The following is a 15,703-nucleotide window of genomic DNA, read 5'->3' as shown; positions in this document are numbered from 1 at the left end:
GGTGTCTAGTTTTCATTCGGGACGTTTGCTCGTCATGTGGGGTCTGGGTTGAGATGGTAGACAGTTCGGTTCTCTGCTTAATCGCGGGCTGGAATTTGTCTTCTGACAGCTTCAGTCGACCATTTTGTGGTGTTAGCTTACTGTGGGCTTGGTAGGGTTGCTACGATCGTTTATGTCAGCGCATACTGTGGTAGTTGTGGGTTGGATTTTTGCTCAGGTTGCCTTAATTGGAGCTCTACGTTCTCCATGTAGTAAATACAGTGGGGAATGTTTGCTCAATCGCTGTAGGCTGGTTGAGAGTCGAGATCGAGTTGATGGTGGAAGTGTGGATTTCACAATAGGAACGATTGCACCACTTTGATGGATTTAGTTTCATGAATTTATCCTTTTGAGGTTACCCCTTTATGAACTTTTGTAGGGACAATTTTCGTTTATGTAGGGTAATGACTTTAGCACAATGCATTTTGACTTAATACTGGACCTATTGTTGTAGGAACTGGCTAATGGCTTTGGATTTAACCTTGTGAAGAACTAGATACTTCTCTTAATCTAGGAATCATACCTGAAACCAGTTACTACCCTTTTAGTCAGTAACGGGGAGAACTAGCTGGAGAAAATATTAGTGTCTTGTTTGATGTTGCTTTTCATACTGTGCCAGGCTGCAGTCTGAAATGTGTCAACTGTCAAAACCAGTTGAACTAGCTAAACTCTAGTTCATGAAATCTCGCCAGGTCAAAAGAGCGGGGTTATATGTCCTTTTATTTATGTATCACATATACAAACATGATGAAAATAATCACCTGAATTGGTTTGTTTTCTCAGTTTTATTCATCATGACAGACTTTCCTCTTTATGACTTTGTTCGGTGTCACTGTTAACTACTTACCTTTCATTTGTTCATGGACCACTTAATTGTTGGTTGATTTGTTAGTTCTATGTACTAGTTCGAAAATTTATTCCATCTGATTATAGAATTTTATCCTGGTAGGCTTTGATTAGAACGAACATTGGATGAAGTTTGTACTGATCTATGGAAGTGGGTACTCTACAAGATGTTCAGGAGATTAAGAATGAAGAGAATGACTTCGAAGAGAATGGCAGTTCCAGTCCCATGGTTTACCAGCTAGTTCGGGTATATTCTAACTTTCTTAGCTATATTATACCTTCAAAGGTACATAAACTCATTGTGATGTTTACAATTGCTTATAGCCCTTTGATGAACACTTAATTTTTTCATATAAAAAAGGTTGAAGGTGATGGAACGCTTGTTCCTCCTACGGAGGACGAAGTCTTGCAGATTGAACAGTTTCTTGATGAAAAGGTTGATCTGCCTTCTATTGAAGATGTAGGACACGTGGAGGATTTTTATACTAATGACTGCATTTTTCTGACAAAGCCTGACTATGAAGGTGCTGGCCGTATGTGTATTCAGTTTGAATTATTGTTACTGTGCTATTTCATTTCCTTTTGGGAGTTCTTACTTCATTGAATAGTATTTGAGCTGTGATGTTGGAATACAGTTTAGCCATACAAAATTCTTGTTTCCTGCATTACATATTAATTCAACCCCCTTGACTACTTAAGTTGCTTACTGTTTATGGAACCTGTGCAGAGGGGTATTCCGAATTAGAGACTGCTGGTGAAATACATGCACTACAGTTTGATGCTGACCTAGAGGTATGTATGTTGCTTTTGTACTGTGCATCATTAATATCCCATGATTCCAAGCTTTTCAGATTCGCTACTATACAATAGGTTTATTCTCTACAAGAAAATAAGTTCAGTGCTCATCTAAGAATCTTTTTGGTCAATGTTTGAAGCTAAATTTGACATGGTTATCATATTGGCAGCCCGGTTTCTACAAAATTCTCAAATTAGAGTTTGCCATGTTTGGAAAGCATGATTTTTTGTTTCCTATAAGATTCCTGGGTCCTGAACAGGCCTTGCCTGTGACGTCAGTATTAATACATTCATATGTATTACATCTTGTTTGAACCACCTTTAGAGTTAGCATTATTCATTGTCATCTAGTCAGAATATCAGATCTGTGTTTCCTACTCAAGCAACGCCATCTTCGTTCACGCTTAAGCTTTCCTTCATATATATGCTATTCAGGTATAGCTAAGAGATTTTAGAACACGACCAATAATTAACAGGGCGAAATGGGAGCACGTATCAGAATTAAGCTAAGTAGTAGAAATAACATATAGGCAAGTTTTCATGCCTAAAGTTATCCCATGGTCCATTCAAAGATGTGGGAAGGTTTGAAGTGCAGTTATGTAAATGTTATTTTTGTTTTGGTGCTGCATATGAAGTGTCCTTGCATGTGGCTAGTAAGTGATTACACTGTTTGTTTTAATCAATTCTCTTCAGACTAATGAGTTACGGGCTATTGGCCGAACTTGGTGTCATATCATCTGCATGGTATCCATTACTGCTTGAGTGGGATTTTACAATTTGTTGTAATTACTAATTAGATCAAATCGCCAATTATCTACAAATCTTTCTTGTAGATACATTGTCCATGTTTTACTTATCTAAGTGAATGTGACATTAAGGGGATGCATATCGTTGCGCAGGAGGACAGGTTAGAACCGTTGGATGTCTCGCTTGACCTTCCCTCAAAGTGTACAGGTGGTCATGATCGCGGACAAGATAAATTGAACACGGAACAAGGGGATAACACCATTGTTCATCAGGACAATACTTCAACCGAGACTACAAAATCAACAGTATTAAATGACTCCTGCAGTGCTGAAAAAGAAAAGGCCGATGCCTGCTCAAGACCTGTAAATAACTCATCAACAGGACCATCTGTTTCTAGTTCAGTTCCTGACTTTTCCATTTTAAGAGGAGAAGTCTGTTTGGATAATCTTACAATTAGAGAACTTCAGGAAGCATTTCGAGCTACATTTGGGCGCCAAACTAATGTCAAGGACAAGTTATGGCTCAAAAGACGGATTACAATGGGGTTGACCAATTCCTGCGATGTTCAAAGTTCTGGTTGTGTAGTTAAAGATTATAAAATTGTTCACAAGGATGCCAAACACGAGCTACCTGCCATTGAAGGAATACCTAAGGTTGAGGTTGAAGCCACTTCTTTGGTCAGGAACAAAGTATTGGTTACTGGAAGTGAGAGAGATACACCATCTTGCTCCTACTATCAGAGTGAGGACCAGCAGCGATCCTCCAAGAGGCTAAAAGGAGCATCAGCAGAAAACAATGAATCACAAGGAACTTTGCAGGATGAGCAAGGCTCTGCTAAGAGACTTAGAAAGCCAACAAAAAGATACATTGAGGAGCTCTCAGATATCGAGACTGGTGACTTCACTGGGAAGCTTTCTTCACCAGGAAAAATGCCTGTACATGATGAAGTGTTACTGAGACAACGAGTTACACCTTTCGAAGGATCAAAAAGGCCTGCACATGATGAAGTGTTGCTGAGACATCGGGTTACACCTTTCGAAGAAGTTGATTCATTGAGTATAACTTATCCTACTCGAAAAGATACTTTTGGAGGATTCAGTGTACATGTTCCTTATGTTTCGAGGATGAGAAGAGGGCGACCTCGAAGAAACCTCCTTTCATTCTTGGTAACAATCTACGTCTTCGTAATTTATTTTCACAGCTTTGCTTTCTGTCTGCGTTTTTCTTATTCTATTTACTAAAAAAAGATGCATATATTAAGTTACTACATTTTAGTAATGATGTTGCATGTCATTCTCTTTATTTGTCTACCTTTATTTCTCAGAATAGTGAAATACTTGAACATAACTCATTGGTATATATTTTGGCATGTAATTTTCATTATGCCCCAAGTAGGATAGAATTACTATACACTTAGTTGCTCACATGTCAGATTCTCACCTAAGAAACTTAGCTTGCGTGGAAGTATATTTCAAGAAATTGTATTCAGTACCTAATTGCTGACTACGTAACTGTTGTTGATTCATTATTTTCTTCATTTAATTCATTGCCCCATTTTGCTGCCTTGTCAATCCATTATGCCATTTTTTCAGACAAATGTGACAAATCTCTAAAATTCCATTATGCCATGCATTCATGCTGCCTCTTAAAGTACTTAATATGTTGGTCCGATGGTCTCACTTTAATACACAATATATCTTTCCTTGTGGATGTCACAATAGACTGTGTCTGACATGTAGGTTAACATACAAATGTTACGAAATACCTTGCTTTGCTGTCAGGGGTGAAGCCAGCCTAGAACAACATTGGGGTCATCTTATTGCATTGGGGTCATTTTTTTACTAATGACAACATTTATCACTAATTTAGTGAGGATTTTCATTGAACAATTGGGGTCAATTGACCACACTAATTGTACCTGGCTCCGCCTCTGTTTGCTGTATTATCTCCAGTGTGCTGTTAGAAGAATTTAGACCAATGAGTCAACTGGTCTAAATGGGGACAGCACAGTAGTCTAATTATACAAAGTTGATTCATGGCCAGTGTCCAGTTGAGCTATTAGTAAATTGCAGCATATGTTAGCATAGTGATTTGGATGTATCACCATATGTCACTAAGTGTGCTCTCTTTGTTAGACCAATGAGTCAACTGGTCTAAATGGGAAAAGCACAGCACAGTAGCCTAATTACACAAAGTTGATGCATTGCCAGTGTCCAGCTGAGCTATTAGTAAATTGCAGCATATGTTAACATAGTGTTTTGGATGTCTCACCAGATGTCACTAAGTGTGCTCTCTTTGTTATACCTTCAATAACAGGATGATGATTCTTCAGTGGATGGTACTGAGGTTCAGATGGCAGTTGAGGTGACGTTGGGAAAAGATGGTGAACAGGAGAACCATGCAAACAAAGCCATGGAAGTTTCACTAATGGTACTCTTATATCGCTCTGATCATGTAGGACCACGTAGTGAAAATATAAACTTGAGAAACTCATAACTAACTAGAAATATATTCTGAAACACGTATTACTTAAAAATTCAGACATGGTTGCTGAGCTACAATTGTGACTTGTGTCTACCATGCAATGAAATGTCTCCTGTTGTCCCTCTTGTTGCTAGACAAATGCTGAGAAGAAAGGAGGGCTTATTGAAACAACTGATGATGATGATGAGGTTCATGCCGTACAAGCAAACGATGTTTGCAGAAGTGATGCCAAGCCGAAAACACAGCAGTGTTTGAAGCGGAAGCATCATCGAGCATGGACATTGTCCGAGGTTCAGAAACTGGTCGATGGCGTGGCTCGGTTCGGGGTTGGCAAATGGTCTGAGATTAGAAGACTATCCTTCGCTTCATATTCTTACCGTACCTCTGTGGATCTCAAGGTGGGTTTGCTCGCGCAATTCCTCGCTTATTCCTTATGATTTGGTTTTCTAATTGATCACGGTGCCCTTGTTTAGGATAAATGGCGTAATCTGATCAGAGCCAGCCAGACGCAGCTTTTCCCCGAAAAAGATGTAATATCTTCCTCCCTTCCAACTTTTGCATTTTCACCATTTTCTCTGATTGGCTCAGTTATGCTCATCTTGTCATTTTTTGCTCCTCGATTACTCACTTTATTCACTCTTCAATCATGCTGAGCAGGGTGTCTGTCCCCGGAAAATCAATCCTTCGATCATACCAATACCACCAGACATTTTGTTACGAGTGAAAGAACTAGCTGAGCTGCAGCCACCACCAGGCAACCTGGCAGCACCGATCAAGTTCTCAGGGCAGGGCAGCAAGGTTGCACAGGGGAAAGGATCGGGGTTCCTGTGATCCACGTACTAAGCTGCAAGTAGATGGAAACTGCCGAGCTAGGTGTACGCTTGTGGACGATGAACACTACCTTTTGTTGCGACAAAGTTGTGGTCGCGTTCTCTGCGTGCAATGTAAATAATCTCTACGCCTGCAATGCAATACATTTTCACCTGGTTTCTCCGCAGCATGTAGTTAGATGTGCATGGAGCTTTGCCATATGTTCCAAGTTGGATAGTCAGGTGAACGTTTAGTGCCTAGAGATGCTATGCATATGATGATACAAGTAAGATATGCTTATGATGATACAAGTAAGATATGCATATGATGATACAAGTAAGTAACCTATCGCCAAGAAAAAAAAGGGCAGTGTACAGGTGAACTTGAAGCTGGAAAGAGAGATACAGGAGTACAGGACTGGACGTACTCCGGTCGTTTCCTGGAACACTGGAGCATGGTCTCTGCAAAACGAGGTTCACCGAGCAACCAAGTGACTCTTTACTTTTGACATGCATGGAAGTTGTGACCGGGAGATCTTGAATCTGTAGCTGCAGAAGATACCTGTAGTCACGCTCTGTGGAAGATGTATGGAAGCTATAACCGAAGTTATATCATTATGCTAATGGGCCAGCTGAGTGCTCGGCCCAGGTCATTCATGACAAGGCCCATGTAACTGTAGGCCCATACACAATACACTGGATCATAGCAGGCCGTGAGACGGTACACTTGATGGGCTATCCCAGTCCAACATCGTAACGCTGGGCTGCGTGTGTGCACCTGTTGAGACCAACAGCCGCGCGCAATGTGCCGTCACCTGCGCCCGTCGGCTCAATAAAACCCAACCCACGAAGCGCCCCAAAGGATCTACCCATCTTAATTAGGGCAGGAGGAACCGGACCTGCGCTGAGGAAAGGAGAGGAAGCGGAGGATCTGCTCGTGCGACTCTTCTCCGGTGCCCTGGTATGGATCTTCTAGCTTTGGCCGATTTTTGATCCTGCACTTACTTTATTTTCTCTCTCTTTCTCTTTATTTGAAGGTGTTCTCTATAGATCTGTTTTGCTTTGGATCATGCTTTTGTATTTGCATTAAAACTTGGGAACTTCTTTATAGATTTGAAACAGATCTATGATTTGTATAATCACTTTGTTAGGTTTTATGATTTGCGACATATCAAAAGTCCAAATTGATGGAGAAGATTTGAGCAATCCACATATACTTGATTATTCTCTTAGAAAAGGCCTAAACCTAATTGAATTACGAAACCATGAGAGTTGAACCCGATATCTTACTCTCATACCATATTGAGTTTCATACACAATAGAACCAAAGGTCCTAGCCCTAACTAATGGATAAGATTAGACAATCCATGTATACTTATCGATCACAAACTAAGATTTTGTTCTAGATTTCATAAGGATACCAACACTCCCTTCTTAATCAAATCTATTATTTTCCGCATTTAGATGATATGGACCCACCCCTTAAGTGTAAGGTTAATATGACACATTCACAAATCCTTCAGGGGATGGTACATCATGTAATAGGGCCCAACCCTCCTCCCATGTCAGCTCTAATATATTATAAGTTGTTATGAGAGGTTGCCCCTAACCATTATATTATTTGTGTAGTAGTTGCTTAAAATTGGAGGAAGGAAAACAACCAATTGTGCCTATGTTCCGGACAACCTCTCGACTTTCAAAACACCTATACAAGGAAGAAGTTTTCACTAGTAGAGTGAAGTAGATCACCCTTCCTTATTCATGACCACCCTTCCTTATTCACACAAATTCGCCTTCGTTTGAGTAGACTATTGAGTGGTTTCTTGTTTCCTGCTTGAATTTGATATCATTAGCACATTGGTCTTATTAATTGCCTCACTTGGCCCCATGTTGTGGACACGATCATGCTGTATTGTGTGTGATTGTCAAGCCATTCTGGTACTCGGAAGATGAAAACCGGCGTTAGCAAGATTGCCAACCCAAATTCTAGCTTTTGTTCTTTTGACATACAAGTTGATTCCGATTGAGGAAAAGGAGGTTGTTCAATTGAAAGGAACAAACAACTTGTCGTGAATTCTATAATTTGTTAATGATAAGTTTACTTTCTGTCGTGGATATGGCCACGACCGGGGGTAGCACTTGAGAGGTGTGGATCAAGGGTGACGTAGCCATCTATGGATCGAGATTGCGCATGGACAAGGGTTTACCTAGGTTCAGCCCATCCGTAGAGTAAAATGCCTACTTCCCGCTGCATTGCATTACTTGGATAGTTACAATGGGGTCTTGCAAGTCGGCAATTGCGACTCACAAGGTGGTATGATGGTGGAAAATCGTTTGTCTAGGGTTCCATGCCGGGGGTTGATATTAGCACCCCTGGTTAGGGTTTACAAAAATTACGGCGAGTCTGTTGGCGACTCGCGGGAGTAAAGAGCCATATAGCTACTCTCATGAGCTTCCTCCAGATCCAGTCGGCCTAGGCGATTCAAGTGAATGTCCTGGCCTTGTCGTCCAGGCGAATATGCCCATCACTTTCCCATGAACAACCATGGTAATTGCATAAATGGTAACTTGATGAGGAGCCTCACATTTGATTTTAATCTTCTAAATGATGTGTGACTAGCTTTCTGCATAATATACTTCCTCAATCTTCTTATGAGTGACCATGGTTTTCTTCTTTGTGGATGATGCACACTTTGTCAAGCCGAGCTCAAGTAAGTTATAGTATATGTGGTTGCCTAGATCTTTTCCAATTTGGACTTTTGGTTGCATTGACTAGTGCATAAACTTTACATGGTACCTGAGCAGAGGTCTTAGGTTTAAGTCTCGGCTTTCACAATTTAATAAACATTGATTTGCCTCCTTTCTATCCATGTATAGGAGTCATACATGAGAATTCTATATTCAAGTGGTGTAGGCCTCACCAATTCATACATGAGAGAGGGTGTTACAATATATGCGTATTTCCTAGCTCTTTCAATGAGTTCGGACATTTGGTTGCGTTAACTACTACATGAAACTTGACAAAGTCCATGTGAACTTTGTTAAGCTTACCATATTCCTTATGGGTGCACATTCTCGTGTGTCATCAAACTTCATCGATCCAATATTTGCCAGCTGAGCTTGAGCCCGACAACAAGCTCATAGGCAAACTTATCTCTCAAGCTGCTAGTAGTATTAGGTTAAACCAACCACTTGGTTGTGCTCTGTTTGTTGGTTGCACTAGTCTCTAGGCTATTCTCTATTATTGAATGAACAAAGCGAATGCCCATGCCTATGTGTCTAGGAATCATCTTTAAGTTGAGTAATCTTCTACAAGATCGCGAAAGAATTGAGCTATCTAAAGATGACATAAATCTTGCCTTGATTCCTTTCACATGTTGGTGTCACGAAATGTTGTGGACATGTCTGACCAATTATTAGTAAGATCTTTTGTCAAGGAATCCAATTTACAGAAGGCAAAAGGGCACAACAAGGAATTTTCATACTAGATTGAATCCACATTAACAAATCTACTTCAAGACTCTTCATGGTTCATTGCAAAAGAAGAGTCGCATTAGTCCCTAACTCCATGGATTTGTCTTTGGTATCAAGACCTTGTTATTCGCGCCTTGGGACATGAGGCTATGAAATGGTTGAAAGCAGGCGCGACACTAAATAGAGTAAATCCAATAGCCTTAAGTCTAATAGTAAGGGATTTCTTTCAACCTAGTGGTCCGTCGGTGGTACCTAGAGAAAAGTTGCCCCAAGGAAGGGACTAAGCCAATTTGTTCAAGTAAAGGGTATATCAAGTGGAATACCAAAGTGAAGGAAAACCTCTTGAGAAATTGTAGCCATCTTAGGTCATCAACATGTGTATACAAGTAGAAGTATTGCTTGGTATTGTGGTACTAGCCAAGGACAATTTTGAAGGGTATGAGGGATTTCAAGCATTATGTAGTGGTTGTAAATTGATTACATTGGTGCGTTGTGACAAGATGCACTTTTGTTCAACTAATTTGCACACGACAAGGTAGCACTTAGTGATCTCCTATTTGGACATCTCCTAGTTTGGGTGGTGGCATTCTAATTTGTGTTGGTACAACGTATTTAGGGCCCTTCACTCAATTTGGATTTCGATATGCCATGAGTGAACACCAAATTTCCATGGGACCACATCCACCATCTCCATGTACCTCGCTCCAAGGGGATACTTTTCATACTTGTACTATAACATGTTTGCACTTAATTTGTACCATCTTCTAGACCACTCATCGTCACACCAACTAATCCCTATTATGTTTTGTATTCTACCATTTGCAGTACCAAAATCATTGAGAATGTCAAGAGACTTTGATGAGAAAAATGTATTTGGAGTTGATCCCATGGAGCACTACAAACATATTATCTCTGAGTTGTTACTCAAGAAAGAAGACACTTCCTCTACCGGAGTTGTGGCCAAAAATAATGTTAAAGCGAGTCAAGAGTCTCTTCCATTATTCTCAGAAGAAATTAGGGGCCTTTCCAAATGCGACATGGAGAGATTAAAGCATGTTCTTCATGACGTTTTTACAATCCTCAATGATGATGTTGATGAGGTACAATCTTGAATACTTGCTCCTATCTATTATGTATCCGTACCTTCTTGGATGAGGCGTTTTTGCATATGCTCGCGGTTTTTGAAATGACTTCTAAAGACAATTTAGAATTTTAAAAACAATCGGACAAATAATTGAAGTGTACGTCTCGACATACTATGTGCTCATAAAGTCGTTCTGCGAAAAACCGACATTTTGTATGTCGTGTGCAAAAATCACAAAATTTGGTGCTTAAAAAATCTTTTCACGGGACATTTCTCTTATCTTTTTTACACAGGACACAAAAAGTGTTAGTTTTCCGCGAAACTTAACGTGCACACATTATTGTCGACATATACGCGCAAATTTTTGTTCATATTTTTTTTGACATCTTAAAATGTTTTTCTCGGGTAGCAGGAGCATATGCTCCCAAGTTCAAAAGTGGATTTCCGTAACTTCTTAGCCTAAATACTGTACTGAGTTTAGTTAAAAAGTGCACGCAAACACCATATGAATTAGTCTATCTTTGTCCTAAATGGCCATACAAAGAGATGGAGTTAGGAAAAGATATAATGTTTTGTAGTTTTGGCGTAGAGACCTTCCTTCGGGAACATGTTTATTGGGTTATAAGTTAAACGAAGAAACTCATACAAAATATATTATCATGCCTAGGTTGTGAGGGTTCTTATGAATTTGATTCACTTGGGGTGAAAATGCGTCTGTTCTCGTACAATTATATTGTAGGCTCTAACGAGCAATTAGGTTATGATACTCTTCCATGTGTCTTTGGTACAAAATGACATGGGGAAAGGGCATGTCAAGTGAATCTCGCTCTTGGTGTAGGCCTCCCTTGAGAGTCAACTTGCAATCAGGAAAGCATGCCGTGTCCTTGGTAATTGTGTAAGCATGTCATGCGAAGGCTCTTGACCACTGGATGGTCTTGGCGCACACTATCTTAGTTGTGCCTATCGGTATTGTGAGTGAAACCAACCAAGCTTATTGTATTTCTCTTTGTGATTTCTAGTCTATGCATATTTATGAAACAAACCAATTCTTTTGGGTAGTGTTACATGCTATTAGTGATCTAAGGCTCTGTTTGGCATTATGGGGCATTGTGATAACCTTATTTGCCTAACCACCTTCTACATAATTTGCTGATTTTCACTTTTTGTAACCAAAATTTGCCTTTTTGCACCTACTTTCATAACATATCAGATAATAAGTTCAGAACAACATAGTTCATCAACCACAAACTGATCCTAAATTACATTTAACAATCAATAAACTATTACCTCACCTTTAAGGGTCTCTTTGGCTCAAAGTACAATATTGGAGGATTTCATTTGTTACAACTTTTCCTATAGAACTTGTTTGTTTTCTGGGATTGGAAATTATAGGATTTTTTTCTCCCACGGTCTAGTTTGCATGCACCTGGAAAGGAAAATTTCTGCTAAGTCCACTAGTCGAAACTTGCATCTGTTAACACATATGTTTTCTTTGGTGCAACCAACAAACATCTAATATCCAGTGACATCGCGTTTTAGAAATGCTATATACAAACCAAAGAGGCCCTTAGCTTTTATAAGGTGAACAATCCTACAAAAGGCTACTATCTAAAGTAAGAGAAATATCAAATATGTACATATGCTTGTGGTGAGAAAATAAGCATCAGATTTGACATTCTCCACTGCGGTGACACATGGAAATACTTTGACAATATATTACATTTACCAAATACTCTCATCTTTTGAGAGTCTCCAATGCATGTTTTGACTTTGATTTTACTTATAATATACCTACAAAATTAGTAAAAGACATATGACAGACAAACACAATGGTATTGTTCTTACATGCCCACTGCATATATCAGGGGTCCGGATTGTGTACTTATGTGCCTTATACTTTGGAATCGAGTAAGTACTTCATATTCAATGTGTCATTATTCATCTTCTTTCTTCTTTCCTTTTGACGTGAATATATTAGTAATAATCATAAATGATAAATGAACCACTTGAATTTATCATCTATGCAGTAAGTTTCCACAATCCATGTCATTTTGCAACCTTGTAACTTACGAAGATTGCTAAAAGTTACCGATAGAGCTATACTGCTATATGCTAGTACTATGTGTGCGCTAGATTAAAAAAAAGTGACAACATGTGCACCTAGAAAGGTTAGTGATTTGGTATATTGTCTCTGAACCCCTACACCCAAAACAAGTAATTACAAGCTCTAATAGTTGTACCATCTAAGCATGGACACCTAGCTGTATGAGCTGTGATGTTAGCTGTGACATGTCGACTCAAGACCAAGCTAGTCGAGACTCAAGAGAATCCTGGAGACTCAGACTCGTGTCTTCTTGGACTTCCCAGGAAGGACTAGTCTTTTTCTGTTAGTACGGAGCACACAATAAAGGACATGCAGTAATCATCAATAGCCCTGGCTAGTTTCTCTAATTCTTATAAGTGCTCGATCTAGCTGTCTATAATTCTATATAGACTTCTGAAGTTACAGTGCCATAGTCTCACTAATTTAAGATTCTTTGATATTGCTCAGGCATAACTGTTGATATTAGTGATTTTATCTAATATGTAAATTTGACCGCAGATATTCTGTTACATTTTAGCAATATCCGAATTTAGGTCTGAGAAGTTGCTATCAAGCCATGCAAGGGGATCATGTGAAGAAGAGATCGCCCCACCGAGTGCAAAACGGAAAACACTGACAGTTTCTGAACGGGGTGCTTGTGAAGAATTACATGGTCATATTAGTTCAGATATCTTTGAACAGGTGAAGAAGCTATATTTATACCGAACTTTCATGCTTGATTTACTACTTTTTCCCTTTGCACGTAACCCATTTTGTTCAGCCAATCCAACACCAATGTGTAAAAACAATGGTAGATTATGGAAAATGCTCTCATCCAAGCAACCTTTTAAAGAACCAGACGCCCTGCTAACGCAAAGCATGGACACAACTTTGTTGCCCTATTTTTGTGAGGGAAACCATAATAATTCTGATAAAAAAAGAAAAAAATTAGGTGATTTGTTTTATTTGGCAGTCTTCCATGCCGAATCATGTGAGAATGATGTCAAGTTAGGCTATACACCAAAACCTACGGTTCCACTATAAGAATATTTTCAGAATTTTTAAGGCATTGATAGGTGAGGTTTTTCTTCTGGCAGTTCACAAGAGATATCCGGTTGATAGAAGAAAGTGGTGAAACACGTCCAGAGGCTTTGCAAAAGTTTTCTGATGGGTTGCTGCGGAAGGTATTTAACGTGGCATTAGGCTATGGAATCTTCTTCGACAAATAATATCTTAAACAGTTCTTACATGAGTTCTACTTCCAAGGATTCAAGTGAGACCTTTTTTCAGCTTAGTAAAATGGCGCAAGGTGTTGATGATTTACTGAACACAGTGGCATGCAACTGCAGGTAGTGTATGTTGCTGTCTCAATTGAGTGATATGCTGATCTATGTTGACTGTCAAGATTGTGTACATTCTAAGATATTGCGCAATTTATTGAATTGTTGCATATTAGCAGATCTATGACCACTGCTGAGAAGATTGAGCTCGGTAATCGCATCCACAAGCTCCCAGAGAAGGCACTTGATCACATGGTGGAGGTAGTTAAAATGAGGAAACCTGAAATCTGGGGTTCTGATAAAGTATCATTCAACTTAGGAAGACTGGTATGCTCCTTATATGTACACTCCTACTCGTGAACTTACCATGCAAACTATTCATGTGGTTTAGGGTTTGCTGTAATGCCAACCACGATGCTGCCATAGAAATCGTTTTGTATTTTGATACTCCTATTAATCTACACTAGGCGAGAGTCTGTCACGAAAAATGGGAGAGTACTTCATGCTATGTTGGATGCATACTTCAAACAGCAAGCATGTTTTGCATTAGCTTTTCAATTACCTTTACCTATTTGCAAAAGCTTTATGTCTCACATTGTCTCCATTTGATTAACTCTGTTACATCATTATATTCAGCTTGGGCTCACTTACTTTCATTTGGTTAGGATGATGCAACTTTGTGGAGACTATACTACTATGTGGAAACTGTGCTGAAAGCAAAACAAGATCTGACTATCACCCCTCCGCAGGTGTTCAATCGACAGTAACTGTCGGTCTAATATGTTGTCCAGGTTTTACTAGATGTAGTTATTAGTAGAATTCAGTGTAGGTGGTAGTGCTTGGAGAAACATATTAGGTTCGTTTGCTGCCAATGTAACATCTACCTATATGTATAGGGATAGCTCTTGCATTGATAGATGGTGCACTAACCACTTAACTCACTAGGGCACTGCTGGCAATTTTGTTTTAGTATGCCACATAGTGCAAAATCAATCATGGCTATCTACTTTAGATATTGCACTCCACTGCAAGGCGTTTCTGCTTTCTCCTTTCTGCATATTTGCTCTTATTCAATGTTTCTGCAAAAGTTCCAGCAATGGAGGTCTTTCTAGCGTACGAAAGATATATCTCGTCGACTTTGCCACGCCTGGTGTCTTTTCCTAGGTTTGGTCCTTCTCTGCCAGATGATTTGAATAGCTCAGGCCTAAGAATTGGTAAGGATTGAAGGGAAAGTTTCCTGGAGGAGTGGCCAGCGCTTGAGTGCTGCATTGCATCAACCAAATCTCCTCCATTTGCAGATTAGTGGAGACGTTAAACTTCCCATAATGTTGTTCCTTTATTTTCCCTTGTCCCGTCTCTCTCGCTAGAAAGGCGTGTGACATGCTTTGCAGTAAGATAATCGAATATATGATATGAGAGGAACGGAACGTCTTAATGGTGTTGCTTTTGTACTAGCATATTCTAGTGCTGTAATAGGGAGTCCCTGTTATGACTGAATATCAGGAAACCTACTCTTGCTTTGAGCGTAGAAGATACAAGCAGAATTGAATGGGCAACGAAATGATGGTGCTACATGCGTTTGTGCCGTACGATGATTCCGTGATTATAGTTGAAACGTGTGAACCAGAGATTACCAAGGGTACCGGCTACAGATGTGGAAATGCACCTGAATTCTATAAGCCTATCATGTATTGCCAAAGTGCTGCCCGTCTCGTCCTCGTATGGTCTCATATGCCGCTATCATATTTTCTAGTTATCTTCTGCACACCTGTAAGAGATTCGTGTGTGTGTGTATTACAGTATGACATAGGTTCGAAATATTCAGAAATGATTGCAACTGTATTTTTCAGGAAGCAAAAGTAAATCCCAAATCGAATACAAAAAAGACGGCTTCTAGCGATGCGGTGTGTTGGTTCACATAAAGGTGGAGCTGACAGAGATGGGTGTGTTGGTTCACATAAAGGTGGAGCTGACAGAGATGGCGGGGCTCATGTAAACGCGAACCGAAAATCCGGAGTCTGTGCACCGAACTTGTGTTTACCGGTTCTAAAATATATTGTGT

At 39.7% G+C, this 15,703-nt stretch overlaps 1 pseudogene; it reads left to right on the top strand.

Moving 5' to 3' along the window:
• The window catches only part of LOC124659582, a 15,943-nt pseudogene extending 1,245 nt beyond the window's left edge, over positions 1-14,698 (top strand).
• The last annotated feature ends 1,005 nt before the right edge of the window (positions 14,699-15,703 follow it).

The sequence above is a fragment of the Lolium rigidum genome, chromosome 6, assembly GCF_022539505.1.
Source record: "Lolium rigidum isolate FL_2022 chromosome 6, APGP_CSIRO_Lrig_0.1, whole genome shotgun sequence".
NCBI classification, from domain to species: domain Eukaryota; kingdom Viridiplantae; phylum Streptophyta; class Magnoliopsida; order Poales; family Poaceae; genus Lolium; species Lolium rigidum.
This window is presented reverse-complemented; position numbering and strand designations above follow the sequence as displayed.